The sequence below is a fragment of the Pongo abelii genome, chromosome 19 (genome assembly GCF_028885655.2).
Source record: "Pongo abelii isolate AG06213 chromosome 19, NHGRI_mPonAbe1-v2.0_pri, whole genome shotgun sequence".
NCBI classification, from domain to species: Eukaryota; Metazoa; Chordata; class Mammalia; order Primates; family Hominidae; genus Pongo; species Pongo abelii.
In genome coordinates, this window is record NC_072004.2 from 92,523,972 (window position 1) to 92,545,742 (window position 21,771).

Below are 21,771 nucleotides of genomic sequence, written 5' to 3' on the forward strand. Positions count from 1 at the left end.
ATTGGAATGAGGAGCTGTAGGGAGGCCCCGTAGCCAGCAGAAAAGCATTGGGGTCCCTGGCTGGGTTAGCCCAGGTTTCTAGGAGTGTGGTAAGCGTCGAATGACTTTTGTCCTTTTAAAGCACATTATGTTACTTTTTCCCCAAGGTTTCAACAGAAAGTGAGAAATATCCCCCCGACGATTGGCTGAAAACATGCAGCAACCACTATTTTCTTCCTGCCCCTCGTTGATGAGAGCATTCGAAGTGACCTCAGCAGGGCATCCAGGTATGTCAAGCATGGAGACAAAGTGTTCAGGGCAGACGGTCTGGGGAAAGGCTCCTGTGTTGTTGAGCCTGCCAAGTTGTGGGTGCAGCATTGTACCAGGCAGCCCAACCCTGACCTAAAGTAAATTCCCGGGAGAAGTCTTTCCTGGGTTTTGAATTTGCAGTAACAGGTGTGAGCATTCTAGCAGCAGTTTGATGATCATGTATGATACTGCAAACAGGACCTACGTTTAAAGAAAATGGTTGTAGTTAGTATCAGAGAGCACTTGCTTTTCAAAACTTCATGAACAATGTTACTGTCATGTCTTTCATTCAATAAACATTTGTTGATACATTGGCCTGACATGTTAAATGTTACAGATACAGAGATGAAGAAAACAGCCGTGGCCCTTGTTCTCTGGGAACTACAGCCCAGTTAGGGAGACAAGGTTAAATGATCACACTTAAGAGGGCATAATTCAGCCAGGTGCAGTGGCTCATGCCTGTAATCCCAGCACTTTGGGAGGCCGAGGCGGGTGGATCACCTGGTGTCAGGAGTTCGAGACCAGTCTGGCCAACATGATGAAACCCCGTTTCTACTAAAAATACAAAAAATTAGCTGGGCGTGGTGGCGCATGCCTGTAATCCCAGCTACTCAGGAGGCTGAGGCAGGAGAATCGCTTGAACCCAGGAGGTGGAGAGGTTGCAGGGAGCCGAGATCACACCACTGCACTCCAGCCTGGGCAACAAGAGCAAAACTCCGAGAAAAAAAAAAAAGAGGGCATAATTCAGGCCGGGCGCCGTGGTTAATGCCTGTAATCCCAACACTTTGGGAGGCCGAGGCAGGCGGATCATCTGAGGTCAGGAGTTCAAGACCAGCCTGGCCAACATGAAATTAGCCGGGTGCAGTGGCATATGCCTGTAATCCCAAGTGGCTGAGGCAGGAGAATTGCTTGAACCCGGGAGGTGGAGGTTCCAGTGAGCCGAGGTCGTGCCACTATACTGCAGCCTGGGTGACAGAGCAAGACTCCATCTCAAAAAAAAAAAAGAGAGGGCATAATTCAAGCCAAAGTGAGTGCTCTGAAGGAAGGCAACATAAGAACATATGTCCCAAGGATCTGGCAGGTGTGTTGGCCCACACCTGTAATCCGAGCACTTTGGGATGCCAAGGTGGGAGGATCACTTGAGCTCAGGAGTTCGAGACCAGCCTGGGCAACATAGTAAAACCTCGTTTCTATGTTTTTTAATTATTAAAAAAAAAAAAGATCTGATGGAGACTAGAAGGCTTTTCTGAGGATGAAACCCTTGAGCTAGAATCTGAAGGATAGGTAGAAGTTTGCCAGGCCCAGTGCCCCAGCAGGTGCAGCTGGTGAAGGAACTGAAAGAAGGCCTTTGTAGCCCAGAAAGCAAAGTGGAGAATGGTGGGAAATGAAGCTAAAAAGGTGAGGAGCTGGGCGCAGCGGCTCACACCTGTAATCACAGCACTTTGGGAGGCTGAGGCTGGAAGATTGCCTGAGCCGAGGAGTTCAAGATCAGCTTGGGTAACACGAGACCTTGTCTCTATGCAAAATCGAAAAAGTAAGCTGGGTGTGGTGACACATGCCTGTGATCCCAGCTACTTGGGAGGCTGAGGTGGGGGGCTCGAAGCTGCAGTGAGTCATGATGGTGCCACTGCACTCCATCCTGGGTGACAGAGTGAGACCCTGTCTCAAAAAAAAAAAAAAAAGATAGGAAAGGCCAGGCCATACAGGGCCTTGCGGCTCAGGTGAGGATGTTGGTCTTTGTCCTAAGAATAATGGGATACCATTATGGGATTTTTGGGGTTTTTGTTTTTTTTTTTTTTTTTGAGATGGAGTCTTGCTCTGTCTCCCAGGTTGGAGTGCAGTGGTGCGATCTTGGCCCACTGCAACCTCTGCCTCCCGGATTCAAGCGATTCTCCTGCCTCAGCCTCCCAAATAGCTGAGATGACAGGTGCACGCCACCATGCCCGGCTAATTTTTGTATTTTTAGCAGAGACGGGGTTTCACCACGTTGGCCAGGCTGGTCTCAGACTCCTGACCTCTGGTGATCCGCTCACCTCGGCCTCCCAAAGTGCTGGGATTACAGGCTTGAACCACCTTGCCCTGCCCCTTTACGGGTTTTATGTAAGAGGATGATACAGACAAATCTGTAATTGCAAAAGAGCACAATATGCAGAACATAGACGATGTGCTGTCCAGCAGCACTTTCCGCAGTGATGGAAATGGCCTATCTGACTATTTTATGCCCTCCAGAGCGGCCGCAAGCCACATGTAGCTGGTGAGCATTTGGTGACTGTGAGTCCACATTTTTTATTTTAACTGTAAATAGTCACATGTGGCTAGTGGCTGCCGTGTTAGTCTACGGTGCATTAGAGGGAGCAACGCCACCTTTCCGGGAGTCATGGCACACAGAACCCTTTTGCATCTCCTGCTCTTCCTCCTGTCTTGGCTGAAGGTTGAGATTATGCTTTTGGGAGAACCTTCATGTTGATTTCTCCTGGGGGTCTCCAACAGAGACGATAACAGTTTATGGAATTTTCTTTTTTTTTTTTTTTTTTTTTTTTTTTTTTGAGAAGGAGTCTTATTCTGTTGCCCAGGCTGAGTGCAGTGGTGCGATCTCAGCTCACTGCAACCTCCGCCTCCCGGGTTCAAGCGATTCTTCTGCCTCAGCCTCCCAAATAGCTGGGATTACAGGCACATGCCATCACGCCCGGCTAATTTTTGTATTTTTAGTAGAGACGGGGTTTCGCCATTTTGGCCAGGCTGGTCTTGAACTGACTTCAGGTGATCTGCCTGCCTTAGCCTCCCAAAGTGCTGGGATTACAGGCCTGAGCCACTGCACCTGGCCTGTTTATGGAATGTAATATTGATTTTCTCGGCTGTAGTTTAGCCTGCTCCTTCATGAAGCAGCATCTTCCTTCTGTCTTTGCCTGTTTTTTGTTAGCACACAGATTGAGAAGTGACATCATCAGTGCAATTAAGTACCTACAAGGGTCAGAACATTGAGTCATACACCTTGGAGGGAGTATAAAGAAAAGTATGGTCCCTGGTGTTAGGGGCTTAGAATCTAGCGATGTCAGTAAGCACTATGGAACAACAGGAAAGGACATTTTCTGTTGGACCCTTCAGGGGATGGGACCCTCTTGGGGAAGTAAAGGCTGTTTTCAGCTGCTGAAATGTGACAAAAGGCGGGAAGCATGGAAGGATGTGGGGAGCTCCCTAGTGAGAGCTGTACTGAGTAATATGTGGCTGGAGGGAAGGGAGGAAAAGTAAAGTTGGAATATGTAGGTTGATACCAGGTTGTAGGGGCCTTGAATGTCAAAGTTCAAGTGGCTTTTTTAACAAGCAGATTTCTAAGGGCAATGTGGTGGTCTACAGATGACAGCCTGGAGAAAAATGGGTTAGAGCCGGACGTGGTGGCTCACACCTGTAATCCCAGTACTTTGGGAGGCCGAGGCGGGCGGATCACCTGAGGTCGGGAGTTCAAGACCAGCCTGACCAACATGGAGAAACCCCATCTCTACTAAAAATACAAAATTAGCCGGGCATGGTGGAGATGCCTGTAATCCCAGCTACTCAGGAGGCTGAGGCAGGAGAATTGCTTGAACCCGGGAGGCAGAGGTTGCGGTGAGCCGAGATCATGCCATTGCACACTCCAGCCTGGGCAAAGAAGAGTGAAACTCCATCTCAAAAAAAAAAAAGAAAGAAAAAAGAAAGGGAAAGATGAGGTTAGGAAGTCCCTGTGATGTCTTTGAGTAGAAGGTGACCAGCTCTTGGCTCAGTGGTACCTGTAGACTTGGAAGAATGAGGGGTGGATGGGGGCCCATTCCCCGCAGGGCAGAATCCCAGGGTACCTCCCATGTCATGTTCTAGGTGGAAGGTGGATTTTAGATTTTAGAGAGTATCTCGTGGAGCTCATAGTTTTAAATATTCAGACTTGGTAAAGTAGAATAAGAACTGATGCATATACTTTTCTTTGCAGGTCAGTTTCTGGAAGACGTGTGTGTGGTGAATGAATATCTGGTTTTGTCTCTGCTGGGCCTGTGTGCCTGTAAAGGAATTGTTTTGGCCCAGGATCATCCAGGTTTGTTTGCTTTAGTTCTTGACCACATATTTTTTGAATGGTGACTGCTTAAGACCCTGTTGTGTATGGCTATAAATAGATAGACGCCAAGGTGACCACATGCTCTGTGGTTCCCGTGCCCACCGGCCATGTGTCTCAGCGTGTAGCCTCTAATCATCTAAAGGAACTTTGGCTGCAGAGGGGAGGCCTGGTCCCATGGGACGTTTTGGGAGCACAGCCGCAGGTGGGTTCAAACAACCCAGCAAGTGCCTCCTTAGCACTTAGAAGTGGAGGCCACCAAGGTGTCCACATGCGGTTTCTGATCCCAGCTCCCCGCCAGCCTGCTGGACCTCGGGCAGGTCCCTCCCTGTTTGTACCTCCATTACTTCTTCAATAAGATGGGGACACTGAAGATGACCATGCCTCCCACCAGATTGGTGCTTTTTTTTTTTTTAAATAAGGGACAGAGTCTCACTATGTTGCCTATAGGCTGGTCTCAAGCTCTTGGCCTCAGTTTCCCTGCCTCAGCCTTCAAATATGCTGGGGTGACAGGCATGAGCCGCTGCACTGGCCCAGATTGGTACATCTGAGGGTTAAATGAGCAAATCCTATAAAGCACTCAGGAGAGGGCTGTGGGGTTTGGGCTGGGTCCTGGGAGCACTTTAGACATGGTAGCTATGTTGTTGTCACTTTTCTCCTGTGACTTTCAAAGCATTTTTTGTTTGTTTGTTTGTTTTTGTTTTTGAGACAGAGTTTCGCTCTTGTGGCCCAGGCTGGAGTGCAGTGGTGTGACCTCGGCTCACTGCAACCTCCGCCTCCCGGGTTCAAGTGATGGGATTACAGGTGCCTGCCACAACGCCCGGCTAATTGTTTGTATTTTTAGTAGAGACGAGGTTTCACCATGTTGGCCAGGCTGGTCTCGAACTCCTGACCTCAGGTGATCCACCTGCCTTGGCCTCCCAAAGCGCTGGGATTACAGGTATGAGCTACCACACCCGGCACAAAGCATTTTCAGCTGTGAAATTCCCTGGGGTGCTGCAGTAGAGGAAGGTTTGGGGTCTTGACGGGTGCTGTTTGCCACGGAAAGATGCCTTCCTGCTCCCAGGGCAGGAGAGCTGAGGTAAGACTTTACTGTAGGCTGTCGTTTTTTTTGTTTGTTTTTTGTTTTTAAGATGGAGTCTCACTCTGTCGCCAGGCTGGAGTGCAGTGGCATGATCTTGGCTCACTGCAGAACCTCCACCTCCCAGGTTCAAGCGATTCTCCTGCCTCAGCCTCCCAAGTAACTGGGATTACAGGCACATGCCCCCACAACCAGCTAATTTTTTATTTTTAGTAGAGACAGGGTTTCACATGTTGGCCAGGCTGGTCTTGAACTCCTGACCTCAGGTGATCCGCCCACCTCGGCCTCCCAAAGTCCTGGGATTACAGGCGTGAGCCACTGCACCCGGCCAGGCTGTTGTTCTTTCACCTCCTCGTTTGCACGATTTGGGCCACTCACAAGAGTGTTATACCCCGCGATAAACAGTTACCTACATTCTCCTCTGCACGCTTGTCTTTAGAGGAAGGAGATGTATTCATTGCCCAAAGTGATATATTGTGTTAAGATGTGATATATACTGGGGGAAAAAAAGTATATATTGACATTTCTGGAATAAACCACTTTGATACCCAGTTACTGACTCGTTTTTCTGTGTGGTGTCTTTCTTGTATGCAGAAGGCCGGCTTCCCCACAGGGGCTGGGGGTGCCTTGTCTGTCCTTGGAATATGAGTCTCTGCAAGCAGCTGCTGCCCATGTGCACAGTTCCTCGAGGAGTCAGTTCAATCTTGGTTTGGGAGTTTGATTGGAAGGATTAGATCCTAGGCTCCCCTGAGCAGTAACATCTTATTTATAGTGTGGGAAATGGACAGAGCTGTTGATACTTAGGAGAGCTTTCCTCATTATCACCCCGAGGAGGGTGCCTGAGTCCCCAAGAGGTCATTGTTGGTCTGCAACCTCTTAAGGCAGAAGAGTCTGCCAGTAACAGGGAAATCAGGACAGGATGGGAATGAGTGTCCCAAGGCAGTGACAGAAGCTGAGGCTGAACCTTCCCAGGAATCCTCCACCTTCAGGGCACTGCCTTGTCTCTGCATGAAGTGTCTGCAGACACAGTGCCTGAAAGTGGCTCCTTAATAATGAACCTGCTCGCCTTTTCTCTGTCACTAGACCCCAAGACAATTGGCTGGACATGGTGGCTTGCACCTGTAATCCCAGCACTTTAGGAGGCCGAGGCGGGCGGTCAGGAGTTCGAAACCAGCCTGACCAACATGATGAAACCCCATCTCTACTAAAAATACAAAATTCAACCAGGTGTCGTGGCAGGCACCTGTAATCCCAGCTGCTCGGGAGGCTGAGGCATGAGAATCAGTTGAACCCGGGAGATGGAGGTTTCGGTGAGCCAAGGTCACACCACTGCACTCCAGCCTAGAAGACAGAGCAAGACTTTGTCTCAAAAAAAGAAATTAACTAATTAATTAAATAAATAAACAGCCTTCACTAATTCTCCTACACAGTAATGGGCGTGAGTGACTGGCATGCTGGACATCTTTCTAGGTGATGGGAGGGAGGCCTAGACTCCATGGGTGGAGGCCTAGGAAGGTTTTGTGTGGCTGTCGGGAACATTCCCTGGCCCTGGCTGTCTCCTGCTGTCATTCAGTTCCAGCTCCTTGCAGTCAGTCTTTTTTTTTTTTTTAATAGAGATGAGGTCTCACTGTCTTGCCCAGACTGGTCTTGAACTCCTGGGCTCAGGTGATCCTCCCACCTCAGCCTCCCAAAGTGTTGGAATTACAGGCATGAGCCACCACGCCTGGCTACAGATGGTGCTTTCAATATTAGCAATGGATAATTAAATATGTGGTTAAGAAGTTGTATTTAAGGTTAAAAATCACTATGAGGCTGGTTGTGGTGGCTCACACCTGTAATCCCAGCACTTTGGGCCAAGGCAAGCAGGTCACCTGAGGTCAAGAGTTCAAGACCAGCCTGGCCAACATGATGAAACCCTGTCTCTACTAAAAATACAAAAATTAGCCAGGCGTGATGTTGCGTGCCTATAATCCCAGCTACTTGGGAGGCTGAGGCAGGAGAACCGCTTGAACCTGGGAGGCAGAGGTTGCAGTGAGCCAAGATAGCACCACTACACTCCAGCCTGGGTGACAGAGTGAGACTCCATCTCAAAAAAAAAAAAAAAAGTCACTGTGGGACACAAGCCCTGTATCAGAAAAGGTGTAGAAATTAAAGAACAGTTAAAGCAAGTCAAGATTTTGAATTTCTCTCTTCGTCCACTAGAGGATGTAATCCTACACCAGACTGTGTTCTCTGTTGTAACTTGGTACAGAGTTTGGGTTTTGGGGCTTTTTTGTTTGGTTTGATTTGTGTAATTTAGCCAAGATTTTCTGTCACCAAAAAGTTATGTCTGTTGTAACTTGGTACAGAGTTTGGGTTTTGGGGTTTTTTTGTTTTGTTTTGATTTGTGTAATTTAGCCAAGACTTTCTGTCACCAAAAAGTTATGCAGAAGATTCATCTGCGGGGCTGGGCTCTTAGTTTCGAATCTGTCTGGGTGTCCCAGTGGAATCAGTCCGGGTGTCTTGGTCCGTGATAAGTGCTTTCCTTGGAAGCGTTTATCACGTCATGAACCAAGCACAGGCACTGCATGTGGAGATAAGAGCGTGTTCTAATACATTTCTCCGTTCCGATGTACTCCCAGTGCCAGCTGATGAGAACATCGGGATTTTCTTTGTAAGGAATCCAGTGTTAACATGTACCAGTATTTCAAGTCCCAGACAGTGTGCATTAAGGGTTTAGAAGTGTCTCTGGAATGAACATTGCTTATAACTTGAAATTGACAGGTAACTATCAAGACCAAACAAAGTTTGCACAAAGCCAGCACAGTTAAGAGTGCTGATTGTGACTGGGCGCAGTGGCTCACGCGTGTAATCCCAGCACTTTGGGAAGGCCAAGGCGGGCAGATCACAAGGTCAAGAGATCAAGACCATCCTGGCCAACATGGTGAAACCCCGTCTCTATTAAAAGTACAAAAATTAGCTGGGCGTAGTGGCTCACGCCTGTAATCCCAGCTACTCGGGAGGCTGAGGCAGGAGAATCGCTTGAACCCGGGAGGCAGAGGTTGCAGTGAGCCGGGATTGTGCCACTGCACTCCAGCCTGGCAACAGAGCAAGACTCCATCTCAACAAAAAAATAAAAAAATAAAGACTGCTGATTGTTAGCTGGTGGGAAAGTGGACTTGCTGGGCGGGGGCGGGGGAGTGGGGAAACCATTCTGAAAGTGTAATCTTCAATAGAGTACTGTACGTTCTCTGGCATATTAGCCCGGTGAACAGCTTTCTGATGGTTTTAGTTGAACAAGTACTGCTGGATATGTTAAAATACAGCCAGAGGCAAAACATACTCCCTCCTCTCAGAACTTATATCCCAGGATAGGGGAGACTGGAAACAGGTCATTAGAATATGCAGGATAACAGATGAGTGCTATGGAGAGAAAGACAGCAACCCCACTAGGGCGGAGTGGGGGATGGGGTTTGCAATTTTAGATGGGTGGTCTTTAACCAAATCCTTCAGTGAGAGTAAGTCACATGATGGCCAGGAAGAGCACCCCAGCAGAGGAGGCAGCCAGTGCCCTGGCACAGAAGCAAAAGGGGTTGATGAGAGGGCTGGGGGGACTGAGGCCAGATCTCATGGGGCCTCACATGGAGGAAAGTGTGGGACTTCTGCCTTTTCTCTGAATAGTGTCTGTAGCTTACACATTCTACTCTTGTCTTTTAGAAACCATTTTTCCCCCTAATAGTAGTTTACGTTAGAAGTATTTCCTGTTCTAGGCCTGGCGCAGTGGCTCATGCCTGTAATCCCAGCACTTTGGGAGGCCAAGGCAGGTGGATCACCTGAGGTCAGGAGTTCAAGACCAGCCTGGCCAACATGGCAAAACCCCATCTCTACTAAAAATACAAAAATTAGTCAGGCGTGGTGGTGCATACTTGTAATCCCAGCTACTCGGGAGGCTGAGGTACTACGAGAAATGCCAGAACCCAGGAGGCAGAGGTTGCAGTAAGCCATTATCGTGCCACTGGACTTTAGCCTGGGCGACAGTGAGACTGTCTCAAAAAAAAAAAAAAAAAGTATTTCCTGTTCCTACACACATTGGCCCATTGAGAGGATCCCAGGTCTATGCATGGGGACGCTGTCTTTTTGGCTCATGTTGAGCCACATGTCCTGCAATATTTGGAAGTGTTCTGGGATAGACTTTGTTCACGTAAAGATCGCGTGCCCTTCACTGCAGTGATGAAGCTGGAGACTATCTTTTTCTGTGACAAGGACCTCAGCCTTGGATCTGTCCTCTCCTAGTGCCCACCTCATTCATGGAGCTCACCCCGTGGTTTTGGAATTGTTTCCTTGCCTGTACCTTAGCTTCCCTGAACACTACTTCTACACTAGCTCCTTGAGAGTGGGAGCCCTGGACTTACTTGCTTTTTCAACAGAGTAGATATGTGTGTTTCATTTACATCAGTATTTAAATTGCTAGCAGCAAGACCACAAAAACTACATTCTCATAGAAGCCTGTTTGGGTTTGATGTGGTTACATGTGATTAATGTATTTGAAATAGTTATTTGTTGTGATTTTTTTTTTTCAGATCAATTATGCAGCTACAGCCAAAACCAAGTTCTTTTTATTGCAATGGTAATGAAAGGAGCTCCATGTAAGTCATTGGAAGGTCACATGTTCACAGACTGTCAGCTGTGGAGGGTTATGTAACAGTGGTTATGCAATGCCACGTTAGAACTGCAGCCCAAGCAGCAAAACATTTAGATTATTTTATTGAATTAAAATAAGACTTCACTTTCTTTGAATGACAAATCCCTTTTAACAAAACCAAGACTTGGTTTTAGTGTTGACTCCCACGCGAGGCTCTGTAAGCCACATTTAACCTTCTGTGCGTGGCTGGCACCATTGAGTAGATTTCTGAAAGTCAAATTTCTGACATGAGCCTATTTGAAAACTTTGCTCAGTTGTCATCTTCTATCAGGATGAGTTATGGACGAAGCCCCCTATAAATCCTAAGGCATATCTTGAAGCCCCTAAAATCCAAAGGCATGGCCGGGCTCACATCTGTAATACCAGCACTTTGGGAGGCCAAGGCGGGTGGATCACTTTGAGGTCAGGAGTTCGAGGCAAGCCTGGCCAGCATGGTGAAACCTCGTCTCTACTAAAAATACAAAAATTACCCGGGTGTGGTGGCACACACCTGTAATCCCAGCTACTTGGAGGCTGAGGCAGGAGAATCACTTGAACCTGGGAGGTGGAGGTTGCAGTGAGCCGAGATCACCCCACTGCATTCCAGCCTGGATGACAGAGTGAGACTCTCTCAAACAAAAAACAAAAAAAATCCTAAGGTACATGAGTCTCCTTCACTAATGTACTGTCTTTGTTCCAAGATACTTCACCCCTTTGAAAGTTAACGGGGAAGATCAAAAGGAGAGGAGGTATTAAGAGATCAAAATGAAATAAAGGCTTCCCGCATTTTTTTTTTTTAAACATGCCCCCAGCATTACAACAAAAACATTTCTTTTTGTTTTAAAATTTTTTTTCCCCAAAGTAATACATGCATTAGTTGAAAAAATTCATAGAACTAAAAGGCTTCTAACACTAGGCTAAGCTTCCCTGCTCTGGCGCTCCCAGCGGGAGCCATTTTCCATTCCTTTAGCTTCCCTGGTTTTGTTTCCGAGGAGCGGGCGTGCTGCGCTGCTTCTCTTTGACTCATCTGGGTCCTCGCCTGTTGACTCTTCCTGGTAGATGTGGACTGACCTCTTCCTGGTAGATGTGGACTGACTGCTGCTTAATCACCCTCTGCTTCCCCTTCCGCACCCTCCGAGCACTGTGGTCCCCTCTACATGTGGTGTTCACGTTAGTGCGCATGCGCAAAAGCTGCCCACCGCCTCGCACTGCAGTGTGTGCATTCTGTATTGTTGTTGTCCCTGTTAATTTCCCCTTCCTTGGCTGGCTTTTTCTTATTTTTTTTTTCTTTTTCTTTTTTTTTTTTTTTTTGAGACAGTCTCGCTGTGTTGCCCAGGCTGGATTGCAGTGCTGTGATCTCGGCTCACTGAAACCTCTGCCTCCTGGGTTCAAGCAAATCTCCTGCCTCAGCCTCCAGAGTAGCTGGGACTACAGGCGCCCACCACCACGCCCGGCTAATTTTTGTATTTTTAGTAGAGACAGGGTTTCACCATGTTGGTCAGGCTGGCCTCAAACTCCTGACCTCAAGCGATCCACCCACCTTGGCCTCCCAAAGTGCTGGGATTACAGGCGTGAGCCACCGCAACCGGCCTGGGTTTTCTCTGAACCTCCTGCTAAATTCTTCCCACATTTCCTGGTGCCCCCTCGGTGTAACTTTACATAAGGTCAGTCAAGTTAATTTATCCATTCCAAGTTTTTTCTTAGATGAGTGAGAGATGACTTTTCATACAATTGCATTAAAGTTTTGTTACAATATTGTATGCAGGGGTCAGGCTGTAGTAGTCCAATTCATAAGTTCACATTTAGGTGGGGATATTTTATAGGAAAATATAAGAGCTGGATTATTGTTGTTAGGCCAAATCTAGAGTCACACAGGCTGATGGTTCTGACAGGCAGCTGGGTGGGTAACTGGTTTCCGAGAAAACTCCTTCCCAATCTTGCCAGTCTCTACCTGGAAGCAAGTTATGAATTTATTAATTATACCAGGTAGAAAGGGCCCTGTCCCAAGCCTGGTTTAGTGTTAAGCATATCGTCCCTTTTTTTTTTTTTTTTTTTGAGACAGAGTCTCACCCTGTTGCTCTGTTGCCCAGGCTGGAGTGCAATGGCACAATCTTGGCTCACTGCAACCCCAGTCTCCCAGGTTCAAGCAATTATCCTGTGCCTCCTGAGAAGCTGGGATTACAGGCACACACCACGCCAGGCTCATTTTTGTATTTCTAGTAGAGATGGGGTTTCGCCGTGTTGGCCAGGCTGGTCCCGAACTCCTGACCTCAGGTGACCCGCCCACCTCAGCCTCCCAAAGTTTTGGGATTACAGGCATGAGCCACTGTTCCTGGCCCCTCTTTTTTGACCAGACATAATAACTGTCATGGTTAAATCCCTGTCTTGGTTCAGAAGGCCCATGTTGTTGCATTTTTGGTCTAAGAACGTAAGTGGATTTGTTGTCTAGCTCAGTGCTTCCCAAACAGTTTGCAAAGGACTCCCCTGGGGATCCCATCAAAATGCAGCTTCTGGTGGTTCTGTGGGTCTGGCCTGGGCTTGAGATTCAGCAGTTCTCACAAGCTCCCAGGCCGTGCTGATACTGCTGGTCTGAGGACCACTTTGTTCTTTCTCAGGGGTGGTGGGACTTAGGCGTGGACTGACTTTGTAGAACACATCATCCTGACTATTGGTGGTGCTTATTTACACATTGATGTAATTTCTTTAAACCAGTGTCCTGTATTAGGGAAAACATTCCCCACAGTCCCGTTGCGGTCACCATTTCTTGTAGTTTATTCACCAGGGTCTCTATGTCATGCAAGCTGGGTTCTCTGAGGTCTCTTATTTACATAGGTACATCAAGTGGCAATAATTAACATCCAAAGACCTCTTTGCTATTTGCTTAACAAAACTGCAATCACCTCTTGGGGAAATATAATTTAAAAACAAAATCCCCCAACCCAGAAAGCCTCGCCACAAAAGTAAAAGCAAAAGAAAACAATTTTGTGATTGAATAAGCATTAAACCAAAACATGATGAGCATCAGAGGCAGCCCACTGAAAGAATTGCAAAGACAAATCTCCCCCTTTGATACAGGTGAATGGATACAGCCCATGCACTGTGTAAGTGGGTTTTGCCATTTAGAATCAGGTGACAGCTGAAGTTGGGATCATCCCCTCTGGAAAACAGTTATCTTCCTTGATGATTACAGTTCACATGGGCGGCTCAGGTCCTTGGGGAAACATGACTTGAGTTGGGAAACCGGCAGGAGACTCATTTAACCACTTGAGAGCTGTATACACTTTTGAAAAGGACAGAGAAAGAAATTCTGAAAGGATGTGGAGGTGAAGGGTCTCTTCCCTTGTTTTCTTTCTTTTCTTTTTTCTTTTTTTTTTTTTTTTTTTGAGAGGGAGTCTCACTCTGTTGCCCAGCCTGGAGTGCAGTGGCGTGATCTCAGCTCACTGCAACCTCCCCCTCCCAGGTTCAAGCGATTGTCCTACCTCAGCCTCGTGAGTAGCTGGGATTACAGGCACATGCCACCATGCCGAGCTAATTTTTGTATTTTTAGTAGACACAGGGTTTCACCATGTTGGCCAGGCTGGTCTCGAGCTGCTGACTTCAGAGATCCTCCCACCTTGGCCTCCCAAAGTGCTGGGATTACAAGCATAAGCCACCATGTCTGGCCTTTTTTGTTTATTTTAAAGACAGAGTCTTACTTTGTGGCTCAGGCTGGAGTACAGTGGCGTGATCATGGCTTACTGTGACCTCGAACTCCTGGGCTCGAGGGATCCTCCCTACTCAGCCTCCCAAGTAGCTGGGACTATACAGGTGCATGCCACCATGCCTGGCTAATTGTTTTATTATTTTTTAGTAGAAGCGAGGTCTCACTATATTGCCCAGACTGGACTCGAACTCCTGGCTTCAAGTGATCCTCCACCTCGGCCTCCTAAAGTACTGAAATACAGGCATGAGCACTGCTTGGCCTGAAATGATTTTTCTTTCTTTCTTTCTTTTTTTTTTTTTTGAGAGGGAGTCTTCCTCTGTAGCCCAGTCTGGAGTGCAGTGGCACGATCTCAGCTCACTGTAACCTCTGCCTCCCAGGTTCAAGCAATTCTCCCACCTCAGCCTCCTGAGTAGCTGGGACTACAGACACCCGTGACCATGCCTGGTTAATTGTTGTATTTTTAGTAGAAATGGGGTTTCACTATGTTGGCCAAGCTGGTCTAGAACTCCTGACCTCAGGTGATCCACCTGCCTCGGCCTCCCAAAGTCCTGGGATTACAGGTATGAGCCACCATGTCCAGCCAGGTTTTTCTTTTTTGTTGTTGTTATTTTTTGTTTTTGTTTTTGTTTTGTTTTGTTTTTGAGACAGAACCTCACCCCAGGCTGGAGGGCAGTGGTGTCATCTCAGCTCACTGCAACCTCTGCCTCCTGGGCTCAAGCGATTCTCCTGCCTCAGCCTCCCAAGTAGCTGGGATTACAGGCATGCGCCCCCATGCTCAGCTGATTTTGTGTACTTTAGTAGAGACGATATTTTGCCGTGTTGGCCAGGCTAGTCTTGAACTCCTGATCTCAAGTGATCCTCTTGCCTCAGCCTCCCAAAGTGCTGGGATTACAGGTGTGAGCCACTGCCTGGCCTGAAATGGGTTTTGACTGCTTCTAAGACCCTGCTCAGTCCCAGTTCCTCTGAGTTGCTCAGTGATATCTGCAGTAAAAGCAGGGACTGGGCATATTGAATTTTACCTGGGCCCTGCTCACAGGTGCACCCCTTGTTGATCTATGGGGCCCTGCTCCAGACCCCCAAATTCCCATTCTTGGTCTGGCAAGTGATTTGCTGAACTGTCGTCCCCACTGATCAATGGGGGAAAAAATGCCTGCTCATGAGACTTTGGTTCTTTCCTAACTTCCCCCCACTCTTTACCTTCCTGCAGGCCCCTGAACTTTAGCCCCACCTCAGTGGAGCCGGCACAGGGCCCCCATCAGAGGTCCTAAGAGGAATAGGGTCACCTTGGGCTCTATCTCTCCCTATCCACCTTCCACCCACTTCTCTGGTTCTCTTTTGGTTTTGTTGTTTTGTTTTGTTTTTTGAGACGGAGTCTTCACTCTGTTGCCCAGGCTGGAGTGCAGTGGCACAATCTCGGCTCACTGCAACCTCCGCCTCCTGGGTTCAAGCGATTCTCCTGCCTCAGCCTCCTAAGTAGCTGGGATTACAGGCGTGTGCCAGCACACCCAGCTAATTTTTGTATTTTTACTAGAGACGGGCTTTCACCATGTTGGCCAGGCTGGTCTCAAATTCCTGACCTCATGATCTGCCCACCTCCGCCTTCTAACATGCTGGAATTATAGGCATGAGTCACCGCGCGCTGCCTCTCTTTTGGTTTAACCCTTTGCCATCCAGCCAGAGCTTCTCCATGGCGGTAGTTACTGTCCCCAGCCCTTGCAGTCATCCTTTCCAATAGCCTCTCTTCCTACGCCTGGATTTGTTTTTCATTTGACACTGGGCTGCCAGAAGGCCCGGCTCCATGGGGTTACGAGGATACAGAAGCTCAACACACAGCAGGAAGACCGTGGATCCAGGTGGCACCGGGTGGGGTCCCAGTGCCACCTGCTTATGACCTGCTCAGGAGCCTGTGCACTCGCTGACCCTGCCACCTGGCACGCCCTGCCCCTGTCCTTCCCACTCCCTCTTGTGAGTCAGCTCACAACTCAATACCACCAGAGAGGCCCTCCCTTTCCTCCCACCCTAAAGTAGGAACCCCATCTTCACTTTGTCCCAAGATCATCAAAGCAGAGACCGTATCCAAAGGAATCTTTTTTGTATTTACTTTTTTTTTTTTTTTTTTTGAGACAGAGTGTCCTCTATCACCCAGGCTAGAGTGCAGTGGTGCGATCTCGGCTCACTGCAACCTCCGCCTTCCGGGTTCAAGCAATTCTCCTGCCTCAGTCAGCCTCCTGAGTAGCTGGGATTACAGGTGCCTGCCACCACGCCCAGCTAATTTTTGTGTTTTTAGTAGGGAGTTTCACCATGTTGGCCAGAATGGTCTCGATCTCCTGACCTCATGATCCACCTGCTTTGGCCTCCCAAAGTGCTGGGATTACAGGCGTGAGCCACTGTGCCTGGCCTTGTGTTTACTTTTTTTGTTTTTTGGTCTCCCTTTGTGAACCCAGAAAATCTGAGACAGTTCTCTGTTAATTTAGAAAGTTTATTTTTTTGGCCTGGTACGGTGGCTCACGCCTATAATCCCAGCACTTTGGGAGGCTGAGGAGGGTGGATCACGAGGTCAGGAGATCAAGACCATCCTGGCCAAGATGGTGAAACCCCCATCTCTACTAAAAATACAAAAATTAGCTGGGCCTGGTGGCAGGCACCTGGAATCCCAGCTACTCAGGAGGCTAAGGCAGGAGAATCGCTTGAACCCAGGGGGTGGAGGTTGCAGTGAGCCGAGATTGCGCCACTGCACTCTAGCCTGGGCAACAGAGTGAGACTCCGTCTCAAAAAAAAAAAAAAGTTTTTTTTTGTGTGTGTGTGTGTGTCAATGTTGAGGACACGTACCCGTGACACAGCCTCAAGAGGTCCTGAGGACACGTGCCCAAGGTGGTCGGGGCACAGCTTGATTTTATACATCTTAGGGAGACATGAGACATCAATCAATATATGTTAAGAAGTACATTGGTTCAGTCTCTGGAAAGCCAGGACAACTTGTAGCAAAGGAAGGAAGACTCAGGAAGGGAGCTTCCAGGTCACAGATAGGTGAGACGTGGTTTCATTCTTTTGAGTTTCTGATGAGCCTTTCCAAAGAAGGCGATCGGATATGCATCTATCTCAGTGAGCAGAGGGGCGACTTTGAATAGAAGGGGAGGCAGGTTGGCCCTAAGCAGTTTCCAGCTGGACTTTTCCTTAGTGATTTTGGGGGCCCAAGATATTTTCCTTTTACGACTTCAACTAGAAAGTCCACTCCAGGGCCATGGTGACTGTCTTGTTTACCCCTATACCCCAGACAGTGCTTGAGTGTGTGGTCAGTGTTCGTGAACGAGAAAGTGACTCTAGCCTGTGACATGCTCCTTGCTGACCACCCCCCTACCCCACGTAAAAAGAGTTCAAGGAGGTCCCATTTGCAAAGTACTGGGTACCTAGTAAGTCTGTAATATTATAAATTGTGCTTACCACCCTCTTTCCGTGATATATTCTCATTCCCCCATGTTTTAGAGAACATTCAGATTAACCTCCGAAAGATTAAATGATGGTAAGGATATAGTGCAGAGATGTGAACTCCTGTGTCAGGGAGGAAAGACTTTACCCTCATGTTCATGGTTGGAGGCCTGCAAATTAAACTGACCAAAGAAAGACAGATTCACAGGAGAAAAGACTTTTAAACATTCATGTACACCAGAGTTCACAGAAAAATGTGACTCAAGGTTAAGTGGTTAGGACCTGGGGCTTGTATACCATCTTCATGGAGCAGGGGACTCTTAGGAAGGATGAATAGGCCCAGAGAACAGCTGGGATTTATGTTGGTCTTGTGACAACAGCTGTTTAGGTGATTGCTTATCCTGGTGAGTGACTGGTGAGAGGAGACAATCTTCCCTAGTGCAAAACTCCCTAAAAAGCCCCAGGGAGGGGATTTGTGACAGTTGAATTATTTTGAGAGAGTCCGTTTTTAAGCAGATAAGTAGAGTTCAGAGGAAAAAAAAAAAGGAAAAGTCAGTCTGGATATCAGTTCCTCTACCTAATTTTGCCATGAATCAAGGAAATCACCCCGTACTTTCCTTCTCCGTGGTCAGGGGACATTGAAATTATTTGGTTCTGGCAGGGCATGGTGGCTCTTACCTGTAATCTCAGCACTTTGGGAAGCTGAGGTTGGTGGATGGCTTGAGCCCAGGAGTTGGAGACTAGCCTAAGCAGCGTAGTGAGACTGTCTCTACAAATAATTTCAAAATCATGGAAGGCCAGGCGCGGTGGCTCACGCCTGTAATCCAGCACTTTGGGAGGCCAAGGTGGGCAGATCACAAGGTCAGGAGTTTGAGACCAGCCTGGCCAATATGGTGAAACCCCGTCTCTACTAAAAATACAAAAATTAGCCGGACGTGGTGGCATGCACCTGAAGTCCCAGCTACTCGGGAGACTGAGGCAGGAGAATCGCTTGAACCCGGGAGGCGGAGGTTGCAGTGAGCCGAGATCGTGTCACTGCACTCCAGCCTGGGCGACAGAGTGAGACTTTGTCTCAAAAAAACAAAACAACAAAAAATTATGGGAGGCTGAGGCGGGTGGATCACCTGAGGTCAGGAGTTCGAGACCAGCCTGGCTAACATAGTGAAACCCCATCTCTACCTGGGCAACAGAGCGAGACTCCATCTCAATAAATAAATAAATAAATAAATAAATAAATAAATAAATTAGCTGGGTGTGGTGGCCCGCACCTGTGGTCCCAGCTACTCAGGAGGCTGAAGTGGGAAAAATCACTTAAGCCCAGGAAGTTGAGGCTGCAGTGAGCCCCGATGGCGCCACTGCACTCCAGCCTAGGCAACAGAGTGAGACTCCGTCTCAAAAAAAATAAAAAAAAATTATTTGGTTCTCAGGAGAGAAATAGGCTGCGTTCTCCAGCCCCAGGCTTTTCTTCGCTGCTCACCTTGCTGACTTCCCATGAATACTTGTATCCAGCCACCAGGGTGGCATTTTGCAGAAAAGCAGTAATTTGCATATCACCTAAAAGAGTTCACACATCCCCCATGGGGTGTAACATACCATCAAGGATCACTTAAGTACTGGAGAGAAGCAGCTGATCAATGAAGAGCTTTAATGACTTCAGAGTCTGCGGCAGGGGAGAATCTAATTTATTCAGCCAACCACCGTGGACCCACAGGGGAAAGAACAAAGAGCCACAAACAAAAACTCACTTCCACTTCAGGACCACTTAGCCCACGCCAGGCTCCAGGGTCCAGGCTCCAGGCACCAGGCTCCGGGTATTTAATCCTCAGAACAGTTTCTGAGACTGGCATCCTTATCTCCACTTTAAAGACAGGGATGGAGGCTCAGGGACGATCACTTGCCAAGGTCACACAGCTATTGAACGCTGGGTGGGAACGAAAAGAGTCTCCTTCATGTAGTTTCAAACTAATGAAAAATGTAAAAATACTTAAAAGTATTTTCAGTACACAAAAAATCTATTATATATTTCTATTCTATGTTATGCTAGTTAATGAAGACATAGATGAAAAGGAAAGAGGGGGAGAGAGATTGAGAAAGTCCAAGAAAACAGGAAAGAGAAATGAGACACAGGAGTCCGTAGACCAGGTCAGAAGATCCCCACCCACAACGGTGGATGGCAGAATAAACCGCAACCTCCTCACACACCGAGGGGCTTGGGGGATTCCCGGTGACGTAAAGGTGCCCTCCTTGACTTTCTTGCTAACAACAATGAAGCCTGCTCCACAGTGGCGTTCGAAAGGTTTCCCACGCGCTGACGGCTGAGTTGGTTTTCAAGCTTTACTTGGAGCTTGCTGACACTATCACAGACGCCTGAAAGTCCCTTTGAGAAAGGAGCCATGCTGGCTGGTTTTAGCCCACAGTCTCTGAACACAATTTGGTATTGACTTTTTATTTATTTATTTAAAAACAGAGACGGGGTCTCACTATTGCCCAGGCTGGTCTCAAACTCCTGGGCTCCAGCGATCCTCTAACCCCGCCTCCCAAAGTGTTAGAATTACAGGTGTGAGTCACTGCTCCCAGCCGGTATAAATGTTTGTGTCAGTTTTCAGCCCCCTGTTCCATGCCCCACCCATACGCATGCGTGCATGCGCGCGCACACACACACACACACGGACTTAGATTCTCCCCACTTGAGCAGTTTTCCTCCAGCTGTTTGGGTGAGTGTGCAGTGGTGCCATATAAATGTGCTCAATAAAGCCCATGGTGATGACTCAGCTCGGCACTATCTGAGCTCCTCCACTTTCCCCATCCAGAGTCCCGAGTTTCTGCATTAAACGTGGTCGTCATAACCCAGTTCCGTCCGGCAGGAAGCCCTTGCTACAGACCTGGGTCCAGTGCGTCTCCTCTGGACAGTTGGGAGGTGGCAGCCCTATGCTTCGTGTGGGTTCTTCCCACGGGTAACCGAAACAGGGCCAGAGGGATGGGACCCCAGCATAGAAGATGAATGTGTAGGCCTGGGGTGGTGGCTCACGCCTGTAATCTCAGCACTTTGGGAGCAGAGGCGGGCAGATGGCTTGAGGTCAGGAGTTTGAGACCAGCTTGGGCAACATGGCGAAACCCCGTCTGTACTAAAAATACAAAAATATTAGCCAGTCATGGTAGTGCATGCCTGTAGTCTGGGCCACTCGGGAGGCTGAGGCAGAAGGATCACTTGAACCCGGGAGGCAGAAGTTGCTGTGAGCCAAGATCATGCCACTGCACTCCAGTGTGGCTGACAGAGCCAGGCTGTGTCTCAAAAAAAAAGAAACAGATGACATGTATATATACGTTCATCTCTGTCTCAAAAAAAAAAAAAAATGAATGTATATGTCATCTGTTTCTTTTTTTTTTTTTAGACAGAGATGAACGTATATATACATGTCATCTGTTTCTTTTTTTTTTTGAGACAGAGTTTGGTTCTGTCACCCAGGTTGGAGTGCAGTGGCTTGATCTCAGCTCACTGCAACCTCTGCCTGCTTCCCGGTTTCAAGTGAGTCTTCTGGCTCAGCCTCCCAAGTAGCTGGGATTACAGGTGCCGGCCACCACACCAGCTAATTTTTGTATTTTTAGTAGAGATGGGGTTTCACCGTGTTGGTCAGGCTGGTCTCAAACTTCTGACCTCAGGTGATCATCCCGCCTCAGCCTCCCAAAGTGCTGGGATTACAGGTGTGAGCCACCACACCCAGCCTGGGGTTTGGCTTTATAGACTAAGGGCTGAAGAAAGCAGAAACAGAACAAAAAGCATATTGGTCATTTCAGAGTTAAATTCTTTGTAAGGCAGGAAAAGAGATACAGGACAATACAAAGACAACAAGAAAAAGATAACCAATCATAGTTACATCTCTTTTTTCTTATAGAGATGGTATCTTGCTATGTTGCCCAGGCTGGTCTCAAACTCCCAGCCTCTCGTGATCCTCCTGCCTGGGCCTCCCAAAGTGCTGGGATTATAGGCATGGGCCACAGATCCCACCAAGTTACTCTTTGTTGTAAGGGTTAAAATAGAGGGAACTTCATTAGCGTGCTGACTTGAGACTGAAACTGGCCTCCTTGGGAAATTAGGCTGCTGTTTCTCTCGCCTGATTTCTTGGGAAGTCAGATAACAACTCAGTGTTGGTTTGCTGAGCACGGGTGACTCCATTTTGATTTTAGTCTGGTCTTTTGGGGCCTACTGCAGGAGTTTAGTCCAAAACAAGGGCCTCCTGTAATTTTTGTTTAACACTCTGAAAGAGAATGAAATGAAACTAACTGTTCAAAGGTATATTTTCTCTTTGCTTTCTGTAGCTTTTATTGTTTAATGCTCAGCCTTAGAAGGATATGCCGTTCCATATGTTCTAAAAGGAACAAAACAGTCTACCAGTACTTAGCATCTACTCATTTCCAGCCACTAGAGTCCCCAGCCTCACCACAGTTTAGCAGACTGTTAGCTGTTACATTAACTAAATGCATAAAATGCTGATATCCTAATATGCCTTTTTTTTTTTAATGGCATCATAATTCAT

At 47.8% G+C, this 21,771-nt stretch overlaps 1 non-coding gene across 1 annotated transcript; it reads left to right on the top strand.

Annotated features, from left to right (window-relative positions):
* The first annotated feature begins 301 nt into the window (after positions 1-301).
* Positions 302-488, top strand: LOC112129798 (small Cajal body-specific RNA 16). The gene has a single exon (XR_002912151.3). It is a non-coding gene; the product is annotated as a small Cajal body-specific RNA 16 (non-coding RNA).
* The last annotated feature ends 21,283 nt before the right edge of the window (positions 489-21,771 follow it).